The sequence below is a fragment of the Neltuma alba genome, unplaced genomic scaffold (genome assembly GCF_004799145.2).
Source record: "Neltuma alba isolate B1F8T4 unplaced genomic scaffold, ASM479914v2 tig00010172_pilon, whole genome shotgun sequence".
Taxonomy (NCBI): domain Eukaryota; kingdom Viridiplantae; phylum Streptophyta; class Magnoliopsida; order Fabales; family Fabaceae; genus Neltuma; species Neltuma alba.
In genome coordinates, this window is record NW_021635115.1 from 117,933 (window position 1) to 125,052 (window position 7,120).

Sequence of the window (7,120 nt, forward strand, 5' to 3'; positions counted from 1 at the left end):
TGGGAAAAATGAATAAATATGGGAAACAAAGTGAATTGAGATATTATATTTAGAACCAAATTACATCTCTATCTAGTCCTTATATTTAGGATTGGAGGTAGTACAAGATAACATGGTGATAAATGATGATACATAGCGACCCATAAAACAGCCAAAAAAAAAAGATGATGATGGGAAAAGAACTAATTGATAAAAAGTAATCTTTCGCTCCTTAATACAAAACCTAATTGGAAAGTTGATATTAGTCATATATGTAAGATTTGTTTCACATGTTTATCAAACTTTTTCCAAATTAATCCTATTAATATTCTCCTAATAGTAATCGAGTAGAAAAGGAAGGGAGGGAACTAAGGAAGATGCTTGGAACCAAAATCTAAACTATTCAGATAGAGTCCTAATGGTCTAGATTTAGATTTAACTAAAAGAAATTATTTTTTGAAAAAAATTATAGTTAAGGATTATATTATTTTGGATTATGTACTTATTACAGAAAAATATTTTTTAAGAAACCAAAAATATTAAATATTAAATTTTAATGGTTGAGTTTGATGAGTATCGTGGTGCTCATCATTGTGATCAGCATTAAAACTCGTTCCAAAGATGCTCAGGGTATTTTAGAAGAAACATACCATATTGACTAATTTAACTAACATTTTTAATCTACTCAAATTAGTTAATTAGGTCTTACATTAAGGACCAGATCGAAGGAGCACTTGTGATGATTGAATAGTACAAACTTTGCTAATAAGCCAATAATTCACCTGAGTAAAAAATAAAGAAAATTAGGGGAAAAACCACATTGCTCTTACTTAAAACATTTATAAAAATGAAGTTAAAGGTTTCATATCCCAAATTTTGAACCTAGAAGCTTAAGAATAAGCCTAAATTAAGTAGGCTATACTAAGCCAAATTTAGTAGAAATTTCAAAAATGCCATAAAAAGATGAAAGGGAAAATGGGAAAGAAAGACCTCTGAATATATGAAATTGTGAAATGGGTTCCTAAATTAACTTAATTGCCTTAAGAGACCAGGTCTTAAATTGTAAATATAAAATGATGGTAAAAAGACGAAAATGCCCTTCTTTTTCTCTTTCTTCCTTCTCCCATCTTTGTCCCTTTCCTTCTTTTCTTTAGCTCCCTCTCTTTGTCCTTCTTTTTCCTCTAGTTCTATAATAATTGCCCAACACACCATATCTTCTCTAAGCTTGTGATTAGAATAACTATGATGATTGTATTATAGTGACAGCTTTAGTGGCTTCATCTATATATTTGCTTTAATGGTTTATTACCAAAAAGTGGAGGGTTTAGTTGAGTTAATTTAAGCTTGTTCCTATGGTGTGCATGGCTCTGGGTAATTCTACCATCTTTCTTACATCTGCAGCCTCATCCAAACTTTTCATCTAAAGCACATAAGCTTGACAACAAGACTTTAAAGGTTGAAATTGAAGAAGCTACCTAGCAAGCCCTTCCCTTGTAGTTATATCTCCATGCATCCTACATGCCATGGCCATATTCCATTACTTTTTTCTTTCTAAGTGGTTACAGTTATTTTGAGGTGCAATTGTCACCAAATCTTGCAAAAACTAGTTGCTATCAAAGCACCTCTGGCTTTTTGTTATTTGGTTACCATTGTTGTAATTCCGCTTAGTAATGTTGTAACTATAGAATTGTGGCTATGATGGCAACAACATGATATAACGATATAAAAATGTTGGTCTTTTATTTATGGGTACAACAACGTTAATATTTTATATTTATTAGTTCTAAATTGTAACAATACAGATCTATTTAATGTTCTGAAGTTAATAAAAAACCGAGTCACAGACTTGTAATTTTGCTTATCAAACTTGTTATTTGGCTTATCACTCTTGTCATTTGGAAATAAAATGTGGAAGTAATGGCAACTTATCATGAAACTTAACTTCATGAGAAACTTAATTATAGAACTGTTGTTTCGCAAGCCACTCTTATTATTTTGCTTACTGCTCTTGTCATTTGGCAATAAAATTGAAACTAATGGCAACTTTCCATCAAACTTGATTTTATGAGAAACCCAATCACAAAACTGTTATTTCACTTACCAAACTTGTTATTTGGCTTACCACTCTTGTCATTTGGAAGTGAAATGTAAAAATAATGAAAACTTTTCATGAAACTTAATTTTATGAGAAACCCAGTCACAGAATTGTTATTTTGCTACCAAACTTGTTATTTGATTTACCACTCTTGTCATTTGGTAGTGAAATGTGAAAATAATGGAAACTCCCCATGAAACTTAATTTTATGAGAAACCCAATCACGGAATTGTTATTTCGCTTATTAAACTTGTCATTTGGTTTACCACTCTTGTCATTTGGTAGTAAAATATGGAAATAATAAAAATTTTTCATGAAACTTAATTTCATTAGAAACCCAGTCACATGATAGTTATTTTGCTTACCAAACATGTTATTTGGCTTACTACTCTTGTCATTTGACGGGGAAATGTGAAAATAACGAAAACTTTTCATAAAACTTAGTTTTATAAAAAATCAGTCATAGAATCGTTATTTCGCTTACCAAACTTGTTATTTGGCTTGCCACTCTTGTCATTTGACAGTGAAATATGAAAATAATGACAGCTTTTCATGAAACTTAATTTTATAGAAACCTAATTACAAAATTATTATTTCGCTTACCAAACTTGTTATTTAGCTTACTACTCTTGTCATTTAACAGTGAAATGTGGAAATAATAGAAATTTTTCATGAAATAATTTCATTAGAAACCCAATCACAGGCTATAACAACTGTTACATTGAAAATAACAACATTCTTATTGCTAATAAATAAAAACCAGTATGGCTATGACAACAACTATTTTTACAATACAAACAAAATATTCTTCTCTCTCTCTCTCTCCCGTAAGGATATTACATATAATCGAGTTTGAACTTAGAAATTTTTCACTTTTTTGTTCAAGCACAATAAGGGTCTTAACAGAATAATAATGATGGCCACCAAGATGATGATGATCCTTTTGCTAGTATAATGGATGATGCTTCTCTATTCTATGTAAATGATGACTTCTTATCTTCCAAATTTCTCATGCATGTCATTTTGTTCATGTTCATCTTCTCCCCTGGAAGTCATAGTCAAAACATATCACATGGGACATCATATGCCCATAGTCTGTAGTTACAACACTTGATGGGAAATAACAATAATGTTATCACTGATAACAAAAACTAGTATGTGTATGACAACTATTTTTTGCAATATTCACATGGAAGAACTGTAAATCACGTTGTCATAATGTACAAAGCTACATAAGCAAACTTCGTAAATAACAAGTTAAGGCATGGAAATAACAAGTTATATTTTTGAAATAATAGTTAAGTTTTGGAGCAAACAAGTTAAGTACAATATTAGAAATTACAATTTAGTAGGTATTCGAAATAACAACTTTGCACTTGGAAATAGCAAGTTTACTTCTACAAATAAAAGTTAACTATTGGAAAGAATAAGTTCATTAGTTTTGCAAACAACAACTCCATAGTTGGAAATAACAACTTCTATGATTGAAATGACAAGTTAAGTACTGGAAATAACAACTTAACTTTGGTGATTATAATTAACTTCTCTTGACAGATCTTTTCAAACTTGACAGATGCAAACATATAATGTTCTTTCTCTTGACAAGTCTTTTATCTTGACAGATGTAAACTAAAATATCCTACCTTTAACCTCTCAGAGTACGCGTTTGGAAGCGTTATGGTTCAAGCGATTCACAAAACAAGCCCGTAGATTGAACTATGTGATTGGTTCTCGGGTTACTGTTTATTGGTAAATTTTGTATTTTGAGTCCAACTTTGGGCAATCATAACTCTTAGCACCTACATCCGTTTTAAGTGATCTACCACTTATTTTAAAACCCAGGATTTGTACTTTAATCATGCCAAATTTCATGGGTAAAGTCACTCATTTGCCATACTTCTACTCTGTCACTATTTTGTTGCTTAATTAGGGATAGCCTGTCCCCTGACTTGCACTAACAATTCATGATCAAGACTTTCCATACATAATACCATTCCATTCATACACTAACCATTCCCATACATTATCATAGCTAATTACACAAGCCAACATCATCATTTATCATCACATACCATCAATGGCACATTTACAACATACATTGGTATATACAGTGTACAACGAATACAACAAATTTCCTCAAATCTTTTCTTCTTTCCTTGCTTCCCTGTCATGTATCGTTCGCTTGATCATATCACCTATTATGGTTAGTTAAGGGAGGGTGAGATTTAGGAGAAATAAGTAGCAAACATTGCCATTTATGCATGCAAGATAGATGCAAGTGTATGACATGCTTCTGTGCACATAACTTTATCATTTATGCATGGTGAAATGCCATGAAAAGTAAGCCAATTCATTCATATTCACATAACATAATGCCAAGGCATGCTTAACTAAACATAGCAATCATAATTCAGCAGCATAACTTAGTCACATCATGGCATTCATAGCATATACACACATACACATCAAGCACATAAGAAAGGTAAGTTCGCTACCTTGTATCATAAGTTTTCTCTTGCTCTTCAACTTGCTCCCTTTTGCTTCCAACCATTAAGGTTGCTTGTTCAACCACATCCAAACCTTCTCTTGGATGCATCAAGGTCCTAATCACAGCCACAAGGGTCACATTACTCATTAGGACCAAGAATTACACAACATGAAAGACTTGTGTCCTTAAACTTAATCTCTTTTTCCTTAATTTATAATGTAATGTTCTAGCATTGTAAAAATTGTTCTCTTAGGCCAATCCTGCACAAATTTACCCAAGGAATCCAAGTATAAGCTTAGATCCATCAAAATCCAGCACCTTCCCTTGGTCCTAGGCCAAAACCGGAATTTGCCACTTAATTTCTAGTTTTGAAACCAATGCTTCCAACTTCATTCTTTCATCTTATCCCTACAAAATTTTTCATTTTAAACACATTGGAAGCATCAAAATCATCAAAATCACATCCTAGGCACAAGAACTAGGTTTGACTGAAACATTTTCTCAAGTTACTGATAAACCTTGTCGCTAGGTAATCAAAGTTTTACTAGGGAAATGCAGCAAGTGAGGCACTACCTAAGTCATTCTTCTCAAGGAGCCTTAAGTTGTATTTCAATTCTTGACAATTCACTTTTAATTATCAAATTACCAAGATGAAAGCTCGAGTTTCAGAAAACAGAAATTGAAACAAGAAACAAATCTAATGAAAGGTAAAATGCCAAAGAAGATTCAGATAAGAGATTGTAGTTCCCCTAGCAATTTATCCAACCTTCCTTGTTCAATCTTATAATTTGGAGTCTCTTAATGTCAATTAAATAGATAGATTCAGCTACTGCTCAAATCTCTCTTAACACAGATCAGAAACAACTATCTTACTAGATTCATTGTTTTGGTCTGTGAGAAGGAAAATCAATTGACAAGAACACTTGAGAAGCGAGTTGCAATTCTCTAAGAATGATCACAACTGTGAATCATCAATTTATTCAACCAAAATTCAGATTTACAGAACAACAGTCCAAGTAAAAACAAATTAGATTTACACATCAACAGAGAATCCTCTATTCAACTGAATTAAAGGACACAACTCACATTTGAATGTTCAATCAGATCTAAATTCCAAGAAACATAAATCTAACCATCCAACCTTCATTCTAACCACAATTGTTCAACTGAAACAAATGAACCTTAGAATAGAAAGTGGAAAATAGATCTGAAACGACTCCCTGTTCAGCTCTATGAACTCAGGTCATCTTCATTGCTAGGAAAACTTGGAAATTCAGCTACTCATACTCTAAAAGATTCATGGTTGATCGGTGGAAATTGATGAATTTGGACGAAAATGGAAGAAGGAATTAAGAGAAGGCGGAGAGAACAAGAAAATCGTGTCTGGAGATGAATGAGAAACTGGAATCTGCTATCTGGTTTAAAGCGCACGACTCTGCATTTAAATCTGGAATTTTTCGTCATCCGCCGCGACGCCTGGCCTGTACGGTGCCATTTTGATTAGTGATCTTGAGTTTCATGTAAATACCAATCTGCCGTGGCGCCTCTGTCCATCCGCCGCGGCGCTTTTTACCGAGAATCCCCTTGGAAATCCACCGTGGCGCCTTCCCAAATCCGCCGTGGCGCCTCAAACAGAACTGAAACTTCCTGAAATTCTCACCAAAGCAGGGATCAAAAGTACACACATATAAAATCATATAAAAACATGTAAAAACACCTGCAAAACCTCACAATTCCTCTTACCAACTCTTATACACAATGGAAGCTAATTAAGCCCAAAGTATGCAAATATAGATGGCAAAAGCATGAGTTTAGGGTTAGAAATGTATGCAAATAATGAGACTTATCAGTTACACAATCATGAAATTCAACCAACTTCAGCATAAAACCACTTGATTTCTGTTCCTTTCAAGCCTTTGAACATTATTCTAACATCAATTTCATCTTTCCTACTCTTAAGAATTTTGTGCAGCATAACCCCCTAGGGTTTTAAGCTCCCAAATATTATTAAAATCCATAACCAAGTTCAATAACAATAAGGGTGGTGAAAATTACATAAAAAACCATAAACATACTTTGTTTTAGAGCTTGATCTTGCATGGGACCACTTGGCCTTTCTTTCTCCCTCTTCTTTCTCTCTCTAAAAACCATTTTCCCAGAGCTTCCCCAAGGTTTTCTCTAGGTTGGAAGAAAATGTGGGAGGGGAGGGGGTATTTATAGAAAGCAAGACTGAATCTGCGCTGTTGATCTTAAAAATGTGTGGCTTGATCTGGATCGTCAATTTTCTCTTTTAATCTTATGGTGACAAGTGTCTTATGACATCATGCTTACCTCATCATGATGACATAATGCTTACATCATCAATTCAAATGCTTTTTATCCAACTGTACACATGTCTTGCATCTGACTGTACATGTGTCTTACATCCAGCCATACACATAATACTTTCTTTTCCCATCTAACCGTACACTTGTCTCCTCCATATTCCTACATCATTTTGGTATTAAAATAGAGAGAAAATTAATATAAAATCCATGCAAAATACGACCCTCAGGTAT